General features: G+C 41.1%; 1 pseudogene; it reads left to right on the top strand.

The window, feature by feature from the left end:
* The first annotated feature begins 10,517 nt into the window (after window positions 1–10,517).
* Window positions 10,518–11,508, top strand: LOC121485044 (annotated as a pseudogene).
* Window positions 11,509–12,098: the final 590 nt, after the last annotated feature.

The following is a 12,098-nucleotide window of genomic DNA, read 5'->3' as shown; positions in this document are numbered from 1 at the left end:
CTTTTGTAAATTCTACATGTAGGATCTGCTTAGCTATTTTTGGTATTGAATTTCTATAATAATCTCACAATGCATTTTATAGATCAGAGTTTGAACCCATACAGCAGAGCTAACTTTATAGGCATTGTCATGCCTTAGGGTCAGGAGTGATATCCTGAACCTTTAACCACCCCCGCCCCCACCGCCCGAGGCATATTTGGCAATGTCTGAAGACATTTTTTATCTTCATAACTGGGGAGGTGTTACTGGAATCTAGTGGGCAGAGACCAAGGATGCTATCCACATCCTATAATGGAACAGGCAGCTTTCTGCTGCAAAGAATTACTTAGCCACAGTGTCAAGTTTGAGAAACCCTATCCTCAGGTAATTTCAGCCTGAGAGGCAGATTATAAATCTGGCTGAAAGGCTTTCCTTTTAGTTGGGACTCAGAGTTGAAATAAATTTTGATTTTTTATCCAGAGTGGTACAACCATACTGAAAGGCTATGTTACTTTTTTTGCTTTGTTAGTGGTAAAGGGTTTTTGTCCATTTGTTTCTATTGAAGTTCGATTTGCCAATATATGGTATGACACCCAGTGCTCATCCCATCAAGTGCCTTTCTCAATGTCCATCCCAAGTCACCCCAACTTCCTGCCCACCTCCCCTCCCATAACCCTTTGCTCATTTCCCAGAGTTAGGAGTCTCTCATGGTTTGTCTCCCTCTCTAATTTTTCCCACTCTTTTCTCTCCTTTACCTTATAATCCCTTTCACTATTTCTTAGATTCCTTGTATGAGTGAAACCATATGATGATTGTCCTTCTCCAATTGACTTACTTCACTCAGCATAATATCCTCCAGTTCCATCTGCATCGAAGCAAATGGTGGGTATTCACCCTTTCTGATGGCTAATATTCCATTGTATATATAGACCATACTTTCTCTATCCACTCATCTATCAAAGGACCTCGAGGCTCCTTCCACAGTTTGGCTGTTGTGGACATTGTTGCTGTGAACATTGGGGCGCAGGTGTCCCGGCATTTCACTGCATCTGTATCGTTGGGGTAAATCCCCAGCAGTGCAATTGCTGGGTTGTAGGGTAGCTCTGCTTTTAACTCTTTGAGGAACCTCCACATAGTTTTCCAGAGTGGCTGCACCAGTTCACATTCCCACCATCAGTGCAGGAGGGTTCCCTTTTCTCTGCATCCTCTCCAACATTTGTTGTTTCCTGTCTTGTTAATTTTCCCCATTCTCACTGGTTGTGAGGTGGTATCTCATTGTGGTTTTGATTTGTATTTCCCTGATGAAAAGTGATGCGGAGCATTTTCTCATGTGTTTATTGGCCATGTGTATGTATTCTTTGGTGAAATTTGTTTATGTCTTTTGCCCATTTCATGATTGGATTTTTTGTTCCGTGGGTGTTGAGTCTGATGAGTTCTTTATAGATCTTGGATACTAGCCCTTTATCTGATATGTCATTTGCAAATATCTTCTCCCATTCTGTAGGCTGTCTTTTAGTTTTGTTGACTGTTTCTTTTACTGTGCAGAAGCTTTTTATCCTGATTAAGTCCCAATAGTTCATTTTTGCTTTTGTTTCCCTTTCCTTCATAGATGTATCTTGCAAGAAGTTGCTGTGCCCAAGTTCAGAAAGGGTGTTGCCTGTGATCTCCTCTAGGATTTTGATGGATTCTTGTCTCACATTTAGACCTTTCAACCATTTTGAGTGGTATAAATGGTATCTTTGTGTCTGGTGTAAGAGAATGGTCCAGTTTCATTCTTCTGTATGTGGTTGTCCAATTTTCCCAGCACCATTTATTGAAGAGACTGTCCTTTCTCCAGTAGATATTTTTTCCTGCTTTGTCGAATGTTAGTTGACCATATAGTTGAGGGCCCATTTCTGGGTTTTCTCTTCTGTTCCATTGATCTATGTGTCTGTTTTTGTGCCAGTACCACACTGTCTTGATGATCACAGCTTTGTAGTACAGCTTGAAATCTGGCATTGTGATGCCCCTGGCATTGGTTTTTTTAAGTATTCCCCTGGCTATTTAGGTCTTTTCTGGTTCCATACAAATCTTGGATTATTTGTTCCAACTTTCTGAAGAAAGTCTATGGTATTTTAATAAGATTGGATTGAATGTGTACATTGCCCTGGGTAGCATAGACATTTTCACAATATTGATTCTTCCAATCCATGAGCATGGAATGTTTTTCCATGTCTTTGTGTTTTCCTCGATTTCTTCCAGAAGTGTACTGTAGTTTTTAGGGTATAGATATTTTTCTCTTTGCTTAGGTGTATTTCTGGGCATCTTATGGTTTTGGGTGTAGTTGTAAATGGGATTGACTCCTTAATTTCTCTTTCCTCAGTCTCATTGTTAGTGTATAGAAATGCCACTGATTTCTGGGCATTGATTTTGTATCTTGCCACATTGCCGAATTCCTTTATGAGTTCTAGCAATCTGGGGGTGGGGGAGCTTTGGGTTTCTATATACAGTATCATGTCATCTGTGAAGAGGGAGAGTTTGACTTCTTTGCCAATTTGAATGCCTTTTATTTCCTTTTGTTGTCTGATTGCTAAGGCTAGGATTTTTATTACAATGTTGATTAACAGTGGTGAGAGTGGACATCCCTGTCGTGTTCCTGATCTTAGGGGAAAGGCTCCCAGTGTTTCCCCAATTGTGAATGATATTTGCTGTGGGCTTTTCATAGATGGCTTTTAAGATATTGAGGAATGTTCCCTCTATCCCTATACTCTGAAGAGTTTTGATCAGGAATGGATGCTGTATTTTGTCAAATGCTTTCTCTGCATCTGTTGAGAGGGTCATATGGTTCTTGTTTATCCTCTTGTTGATATGTCTATCATGTTGATTGCTTTATGAGTGTTGAACCACTTGGTCAGGGTGAATAATCCTCTTAATGTACTGTTGGATTGTATTGGCTAGTATCTTGTTGAGAATTTTTGCATCTGTGTTTATCAGGGATATTGGTCTATAGTTCTCCTTTTTGGTGGAGCCTATGTGCGATTTTGGAATTAAGGTGATGCTGGCCTCATAAAATGAGTTTGGAAGCATTCCGTCTCTTTCTATCCTTCAGAACAGCTTTAGTAGAATAGGAATTATTTCTTCTTTAGAATTCCCATAGGAAGCCATCTGGCCCTGCACTTTTGTCTTTTGGGAGGTTTTTGATGACTGATTCAATTTCCTCCCTGGTTATTGGCCTGTTCAGGTTTTCCAATTTGTTTTGGTAATTTGTGGTTTTCCAGAAATGCATCCATTTCTTCTAGATTGCTTAATTTATTGGCATATGGCTGCTCCTAATACATTTTTAAAAATCATTTGTATTTCCTTAGTATTGGTTGTGATCTCTTCTCTTTCATGATTTTATTGATTTGAGTCTTTTTTCTTTTTAATAAGGCTGGCTAGGGGTTAACCTATTTTATTAATTCTTTCAAAGAACCAACTCTTGGTTTTGTTGATCTGTTCTACAGTTCTTATGGTCTCTATTTTATTGAATTCTACTCGAATCTTTATTATCTCTCTTCTTCTGCTTGGTGTAAGTTTTACTTGCTGTTCTTTCTCCAATTCTTTTAGGTGTGAGGTTAGCTTCTGTATTTGAGTTTTTTCCAATTTTTTGAGGGATGCTAGTATTGCAATGTATTTTCCTCTTAGGACCACTCTTGTTGTATCCTAAAGATTTTGAATGGTTGTATCTTCATTTTCATTAGTTTCCATGAATCTTTTTAAATTCTTCTCTAATTTCCTGGTTGACCCTTTCATCTTTTAGTAGGATGCTCTTTAGTCTCCATGTGCTTGAGTTTCTTTCTAATTTCTTCTTGAGATTGAGTTCTAGTTTCAAAGCATTGTGGTCTGAAAATATGCAGGGGACAATCCCAATCTTTTGGTATCAGTTGAGACCTGATTTGTGATGCAGTATGTGGTCTATTCTGGAGAAAGTTCCATGTGCACTTGAGAAGAATGTGTATTCAGTTGCTTTCAGATGTAAAGTTCTGTATATATCTGTGAAATCCATCTGGTCCAGTGTATAATTTAAGGCCCTTGTTTCTTTGGTGATGCTGTGCTTAGAATATCTGTGATTTGCAGAAAGTGCCATGTTGAAGTCTCCTACTAGTAGTGTATTATTATCTAAGTATCTCTTCACTTTGGTTATTAATTGATTTATATACTTGGCAGCGCCCACATTAGGGGCATAAATATTCATGATTGTTAGGTCTTCTTGTTGGATAGACCATTTAAGTATGATATTGTGTCCCTCTTCATCTCTTACTAGTCTTTGGGATAAACTTTAGTTTACCTAGTATGAGGATTGCTACTCCAGCTTTCTTTTGAGGACCATTTGAATGGTAAATGGTTTTCTGCCCCTTAATTTTCAGGCTGGAAGTGTCTTTAGGCCTAAATGAGTCTCTTGTAGGCAACAAATAGATGGATCTTGTTTTTTATCCAGTCAGATACCCTGTGTCTTTTTTATGTGTCTTTAAGCCCATTCATGTTCAGAGTAACTATTGAAGGATATGAATTTACTGTCATCATATTACCTATTCAGTCCCTGTTTTTGTGGATTGTTTCTTTGGGCATCCTCTTTCTTTTACAGGGTCCCCCTTAATATTCCTTGCAGAGCCCATTTGGTGGTCACATATTCTTTCCATTTCTGTCTATCATGGAAGCTCTTTATCTCTCTTTCTATTCTGAATGAGAGCCTTGTTGGATAAAGTATTCCTGGCTGCATGTTCTTCTCATTTAGGACCCTGAATATATCCTGCCAGCCCTTTCTGGCCTGCCAGGTCTCTGGAGAGAGGTCTGCTGTTAATCTCATATTTCTCCCCATATAAGTTAAGAATCTCTTGTCTTGAACTGCTTTAAATATTTTCTCTTTGTCATTGAAATTTGCAAATTTCACTATAAAATGTCAAGGTGTTGAATGGTTTTTATTGATTTTTTAGGGGGGAGGTCTTGTCTATTTCTTGTATCTGAATGCCGGTTTCCTTCCCCAGATTTGGAAAGTTCTCAGCTATGATTTGTTCAAATATACCTTGTGGTCCTCTCTGTCTCTCAGTCTTTTCTGGTCTCCCAATTAGATGTATATTCTTCATTCTCCAGGTATCGTTTATTTCCCTAAGCCTTTACTTATGGGCTCTTAATTGTTTTTCTCTTTTTTTCCTCAGCTTTCTTTCTTACCTTCAACTTGTCTTCTATGTCACTCACTCTGTCTTCTACTTCATCAACCGGAGCAGTTAGAACGTCCAGTAAGGATTGCATCTCATTTAACCTATTTCAAATTTTGGCCTGATTAGCTTTCAATTCTGCAGTAACAAAGTCTCTAGAGTCCTTTACTTTTTTTTTTCCAGAGCCACCAGTAGCTTTATAATTGCACTTATGAATTGAATTTTTGACATTCTATTGAAATCCAAATTCTGTAATTCTGTGGCAGAGTATATTTCTGATTCTTTCTTTTCTGGTGAATTCTTCTTTCTAGTTATTTTGTCCAGTGCAGAGTGGCTATATGAGTGGGCTGAGTCAAAAATATCAACCATGACCTAAGTATAATACGCCCTAGATGATTCTGAAGAGGTCAGAGACCAGAAAATAAAAGCAAAAGAAGAACAGAACAACATAAAACCACTAAAGTGAAACAAATTTAAAACAAAAAGCCAAAATCCAAAACAAAGAAGAAGAAAAAAGAAAAAACAAAAAAAAAAAAAAAGAAAAAAGAAAAAAAGGTACAGAAAGGAAGCAAAAGGGGAAAAAAGGAGGAATGGTGGTGGTGCTGGTGGTGAGAAAGTGATAATGGGGAGAGAATGTAGTCTACCTGAGGGGTCCTAGAGGGTGATCCTCCTGGTCCCGAGTGTATTTTGTTTCATATGTTAGAACATGCTCAGTCCCAAATTTATATAAACCGACAATACTTGTAGAAAGGCTCAACATTGACCACAAAAACATAAACAAGATAAAAGAGGGGGGAGAATGGGAAGTAAGAGAGAATATAATCTCACAGAATGAACTATCACGGTGTTCCACTTGGTTCTGGGTGTATGCTGGTCATGTTTTAGAAGGTATTAACTTCCACCATTGTAAAACAAAATGAGGCAGAAAAACAAAAATCACAGAACAAAAATCCATATCTTGTATATCTCCCAACATTAAAGTGAATACATTAAAGAGAATCCAGAAGAGAAAAATATATCTAAGACAAGTAGAAATATGAAAGTATTTGTAGAAATATGAAAGTCTGAAAGGAAAAAACTTAAAAATGAAAAGGTGGTAAAATATTGTAGTTAAGGTGGGAAAAGAGAAAAAATATTGGAAATTTTTAGTCTGATATAAAAACGAGTCATACTGGAAAAGGAAAAAAAAAAAAACGGTACCCTCTATTTCTATATACTATTTTCCCTCGTTTTCCCCCCAGTCCTGGAGCTTTCCAGTGCTGCTTGGTCAAGAACTTGTTCTTCCCCTGTCCTTCCAGCTGGTCTGGGAGAGGGGCTGTTGTGGTGATTCAGGTGTGTGTACCTGGGGGAAATGCCCTGCCGCCTGCTGGGTGCTGGGCTCAGTGGGAACTGGTTACCCAGTGAGACCTCTGTCCCCTGGCAGCCCCGCCACTCCCAGGCACGAGGTGACACAAGGAGGAACAACAACCCTGGTGGTGGCCAGGTCTCCATCTCTGGAGTCAGCTACACCTATAGCCACCCACTGCTCCCAGTCTGCACTGGCCTAGATGCTCCTGGGGCAGTGGGGGACGCTGATCTGCACAGCTTGAGGGCACCTGGTGGCAGGAGAGTCCTCGCTGTCCTGTGCTCTCCCCACCTCTACCTGTCCCAGGGGGATGCAGGATTCTTAGCTCTCTCCGCTGGGGCGCCCTGGGACCTGCACTCCCAGGGCCACCTCTCCCGCAGGGATTGGGGCTCAGCCACCTCTGTCCAGAGCCCCTGCCTGACTCCCTGGCTTCTCCCTGATGCCCCGGGGGCTGCGCGCTCCAGCCCTTTACCAATGGGTCCATGGTTTATGGAGCACTTTCCCTTGGGTGCCCCTCCTTTCATAGTGACCCCTGGAATCTGGAGGCTTCCCTGCCCCTCCTGCTTGATTTCCCTGCTGAACATATTTTTGTCCAGGAAAACTCGGGTGATGATTTTTAAAGTCCCCACTTCCCCAGGGCTGGGCTTTCCTGCCCCGAGGCTCACACCAACCTGCCTTAGCCCAGGTCCTCGAGGCCCCCCCGCACTTGATTCTGTTTTAATTTTTTCCACCTCCTATCTTGTTAGAAGCCAAAACCCTTCTCTGTGTAGCGTTCCAGCTGTTCTTTCTTTAAATCTCAGGTTGAATTCGTACATGTTCAGGATGTGTTGAAAGTTATCTAGGTGAGTTGGTGGGGCCGGGTGAGTTGAGGCCCCTAATCTCCTGCTGTTTTGCCATGCCCTCTTGGTAAAGGGTTAAAATATATACACATTCAAATTTGTATTTAAATTAAATGGTGTGTAATAAATCAAATAGTAAACTTTACAGTGTTGCTGTGATCTCTAATATTATAGCTTTAGAAGTAATGCTTTAAGTGCTTTTTTGTGTGTCTTATTTCCCTCTTCAGATTCTTTTTATTTTTTCTAACTTGAGACAAATAATTCAGCAAGCCTCTAGAATTTGTGTGACTGCGATATTTATGTTTACCATATTTTCTCTACACTTTTAAGTTTCATCTTTTTTTTATGTTTCATTTCCTCAAATCTTTCCATGATTTGTGTCATTCATTAAATAAGTGTTTATTAAGTGACAACTGTCCAGATACTGTTCTATATGTTATTGTCCTACAGTAATGAATAAAATAGACAAAAGTCCAAGAAGCCAGGGAATGTATAGTCTAGTCTGGTGGAGTGAGATAATAAATAATGCACCCCAAAATTACATAGGTATGAGTGCTATTGACACAAGTAAAGCAAGAAAGAAGAAATAGAGAGCCATGGTGAGGGGATGGGGATGAAATTCTATAGTGGCCGGGTACAGACTCACTAAGAAGATGACTTTGGGCAAGCACCTAAAGAAGAGGAGGGAGTGAGCCATGAGGATATCTGGGAGAAGTGTGTTCTAGGAAGAGGAAACTGCAAGTGCAAAAGTCTTGAGGCTGGAGTGTACTTGGTATATTTGAAGGTAGCAGAGTCCATGTTGCTGGAAGACAGTAAAACAGAGATGAGGAAGAGGACAATGGAGTCAGAGAGGCCACGAATGGGAAAATCAAGTTTTATGGGAAGATTTGGAAGGCCTATTCAAAAAATTTTGGCTTTTACTCTGCATAAGATGGGGATCCACTAGAGGCTGAGTAGAAGCATGACAAAATCTGACTTGTGTTTTAAAAAGACCACTTTTGGACACTACATGGAGAATAGACTAGAAAGGCAAGAGTGGAAGAAGGGAGATCAGTAAGGAAACTAGAAAGTTTGGACCAGAATGCTAACACTGGTAAGTGGCATATTGATTTATTAATTTATTGAAGATTCAGTTTCCTCAATGTAGAGTCCCTTCCTGTGAGGGAATACTGCACATCTGTCTGATTGAAATTGGGAGGCCATGTGATTTGTGCTTGACCATTTGACCAATAATAAGTAAGCAGGAGCTTTAAGAGCTAGCATTTGGCTCACTGCGTCACTTTTTCTTCAGCAACAAAGCCAGCAATGCTTCAGCTAATGGCTGCTCTGTTTGGTTCCTAGAGAAAAGCCAATGTGAATTATAACTGGAGAGATGTACTGATGATACATGGCAAGAAACAAATCTTTATTGTTGGAAACCAGTAACATGTTCAGGTTGCAACATCACCCAGCTTTTCCTGACTAATAGAAATGTAGTTGGCATTCCCTGAAATGAAAACATCGGTTAGAGACAGAGGTCTTAGGTGTGTTTGGAGTTACCAGACTGAGAAGTGCAGCTAGGAAGGTAGGAGGATAACCAGGATGTGAAGTGTACTGGAAGAAAAGTGAACAAAATATAGCAAGAATGATCACCTGTGCCCTAGAGTACTTATAAGTTAAGTGGGGTCAGGTCTAGGAATTGGCCTTGGAATGCAGCAATGTGGAAATCATTGATGATCTTGCCATGAGCTGCTTAGGTAGAGTGGTCTGGAGAGAGCTTGAATGAGATGGGCTAAGGAGAAATTGGGGGAGAGGAGTGAGTCAGCAAAGATAGATAATAACTTTTTTAAGAAGCTTTCCTATAGAGGTGAGTGGAGACATGATGAACAGTGAAATGGGGTCAAAGAAGTTTTGGTATTTTGTTTTGTTTTGTAACAGCATATTAATATGCTGATGGGAATTATACAGCATAGAGGGAATTAACTGATGGAGCATAAGAGAGAGAGGAGAAGAGCTGGAGAGATACCTTTTACTAGGTGGGAAGGGTTTGAATGCAGTACACAAATTGTGATGTTGATTGTGATAGGACCACATATAGTTCATTTATAGGAACAAAAATGGAAGGGGATCCCTGAGTGGCTCGGTGGTTTGGCGCCTGCCTTTGGCCCAGGGTGCGATCTTGGAGTCCTGGATCGGGACCCGCGTAGGGCTCCCCGCATGGAGCCTGCTTCTCCCTCCTCCTGTGTGTCTGCCCCTCTCTCTCTCTCTGTCTATCATAAATAAATAAACAAATCTTAAAAAATAAAAAAAAATAATAAAAAGGAACAGAATGGAAAGAAGGGAGGTGGATACAGATGGAGGTCCATGGGTACAAGTGGGTGGAGTGAGAACTTCTGGAACTTCTGGTTGTTTCTCTTTCTCATTAAAACTGGAAGCAAGGGCATCCACTGAGAGCGAGGATGGGTAAAGAGCTGTTGGAGATTTGACATGGTTACAAATTTTTGTCCATCCATGTTTAGCTGGATGTGGGATAAGTATGGAATATTGGAAAGATGCCATGGTGTGAGGTTGTCCTATAAATACAGCAAAGCAAAGGAAGAGAAAAGGTTTAAGAATATATTGAGAGGCATAATTATAATAGGACTAGCCATGGAATTTTAGAAGGGAAGTGAAGAGTGAGACGGTGAAGAGGTATTCCTGCGCATATATTGTTGAAGTTGGAGACTAGAAGTGATAAAGTACAGAAATAGAAGCTGTTGGCTGGCAAATGGGCTGCTTAAACTATAGATTACAGAAAGGCTGCGATAAATGCTGACAGGGCCTAGGGTATGTCTATGACACTGAGCAACTGGGTAGGGCATAGGACAAGATCTTAAAAGTTTTTGACACTGAAGGTGCCCTAAATCATCCAAATTCTTTTCTTAAACATTTCCTCTCATTTAAATCCCTCAATTATGCTCACTTGCATTTTTCATGACTTCAATCCATATAAATTTCAAATTATTAGAACAAATTTCACAGTTTAGTTCAACTAACACTTGAAGCATCATGCAGAATCTCTTTGGCTTACTTTAGATTTATATAGAACGAAAATGCACAAAGTCACACTGAATAAGGAAGGAGTTTGTGGCTCTCTGCTCCTCCCCATTTGACAGACAGCATCTTCTGGTGCAGTGCCAGCCATGTCCCTGAGACATATTGGTGAAGGTCGGAGTGAATGGATTTGGCCATATGGGGCACCTGGTCACCAGGGCTGCTTTTAGCTCTGGCAAAGTGGATATTGTCACCATCAACGACCCCTTCATTGACTTCGACTACATGGTGTACATGTTCCAGTATGATTCCACCCAAGGCTAATTCCACAGCACAGACAAGCCTGAAAACAGGAAACTTGTCATCAATGGGAAGTCCACTCCACCTTCCAGGGGTGAGATCCCGCCAACATCAAATGGGGTGATGTTAATGCTGAGTATGTTGTGGAGTCCACTGGGGTCTTCACCACCATGGAGAAGGCTGGGGCTCACTTGAAGGGCGTGGCCAAGAGGGTCATCATCTCTGCTCCTTCTGCTGATGCCCACATGTTTTTGATGGGCGTCAACCATGAGAAATATGACAACTCCCTCAAGATTGTCAGGAATGCCTCCTGCACCACCAACTTCTTGGCTTCTCTGGCCAAAGTCACTCATGGCAACTTCGTCATCATGGAGGGCCTCATGACCACTGTCCATGCCATCATTGCCACCCAGAATACCATGGTTGGCCCCTCTGGGAAGCTGTGGCATGACGGCCAAGGGGCTGCCCAGAACATCATCCCTGCTTCCACTGACACTGCCAACGCTGTCGACAAGGTCATCCCTGAGCTGAACGGGAAGCTTACTAGCATGGCCTTCTGTGTCCCCACCCCCAACATGTCAGTTATGGATCTGACCTGGAGAAAGCTGTCAAATATGACAACATTAAGAAGGTGATGAAGCAGGCATCAGAGGGCCCCCTCAAGGGCATCCTGGGCTACACTGAGGACCAGCTTGTCTCCTGTGACTTCAACAGTGACACCCACTTTTCCACCTTCAACGCCGGGGCTGGCATTGCCCTCAATGACCACTTTGTCAAGCTCATTTCCTGGTATGACAATGAATTCAGCTACAGCAACTGGGTGGTTCACCTCATGGTCTACATGGCCTCCAAGGAGTAAAGAGCCTCCTGGACCACCAGCTCCAATGGGAACAAGAGGAAGAGAGAGGCCTCAGCTGCTGGGGAGTCCCTACCCTGACTTAATCCCCCAACACACTGAGAATCTCCTGACCTCCAATTTATATCCCAGGCCCCCTGAGGAAGGGGAGGGGCTTGGGGAGCCCTACCTTGCCATGTACCATCAATAAAGTATACTGTACCCCTCCCAAAAGGAAGCAGTTTGTTGGGTATTATTTCAATAACTGAGATCAGTTCCTATCAAAGATGCTCTAATCATTTATTAAAATATGAATATATTAGACTGTTAAAAATTGGCTATTTGTTCAGTATTTGGCTTAGTGTCACTTTTTATAAATTATTATCTTGGGATATCATCTCTTTCAGCATTATCCATTGAATTAACTGATATTCTTAAGATGTTGACTAATGTTGCAGCCGCTATCTATTATGTTGTGAAAATCTGACATAGAGACAAGAGGTACCTAACTATCAAAAAAAGTGAGCCTGTTGTTTACTTTTAACTCTAGAGAAAGTTCTGTTTTTTACTTGACAAATCATAGAGTTATAAGTTAACTTTGAAAGTCAGAACAC

This window comes from Vulpes lagopus, chromosome 2 (assembly GCF_018345385.1).
Source record: "Vulpes lagopus strain Blue_001 chromosome 2, ASM1834538v1, whole genome shotgun sequence".
Classification (NCBI taxonomy): domain Eukaryota; kingdom Metazoa; phylum Chordata; class Mammalia; order Carnivora; family Canidae; genus Vulpes; species Vulpes lagopus.
The sequence above is the reverse complement of the archived record's forward strand: the minus strand, read 5'-3'. Positions and strand labels throughout refer to the sequence as shown.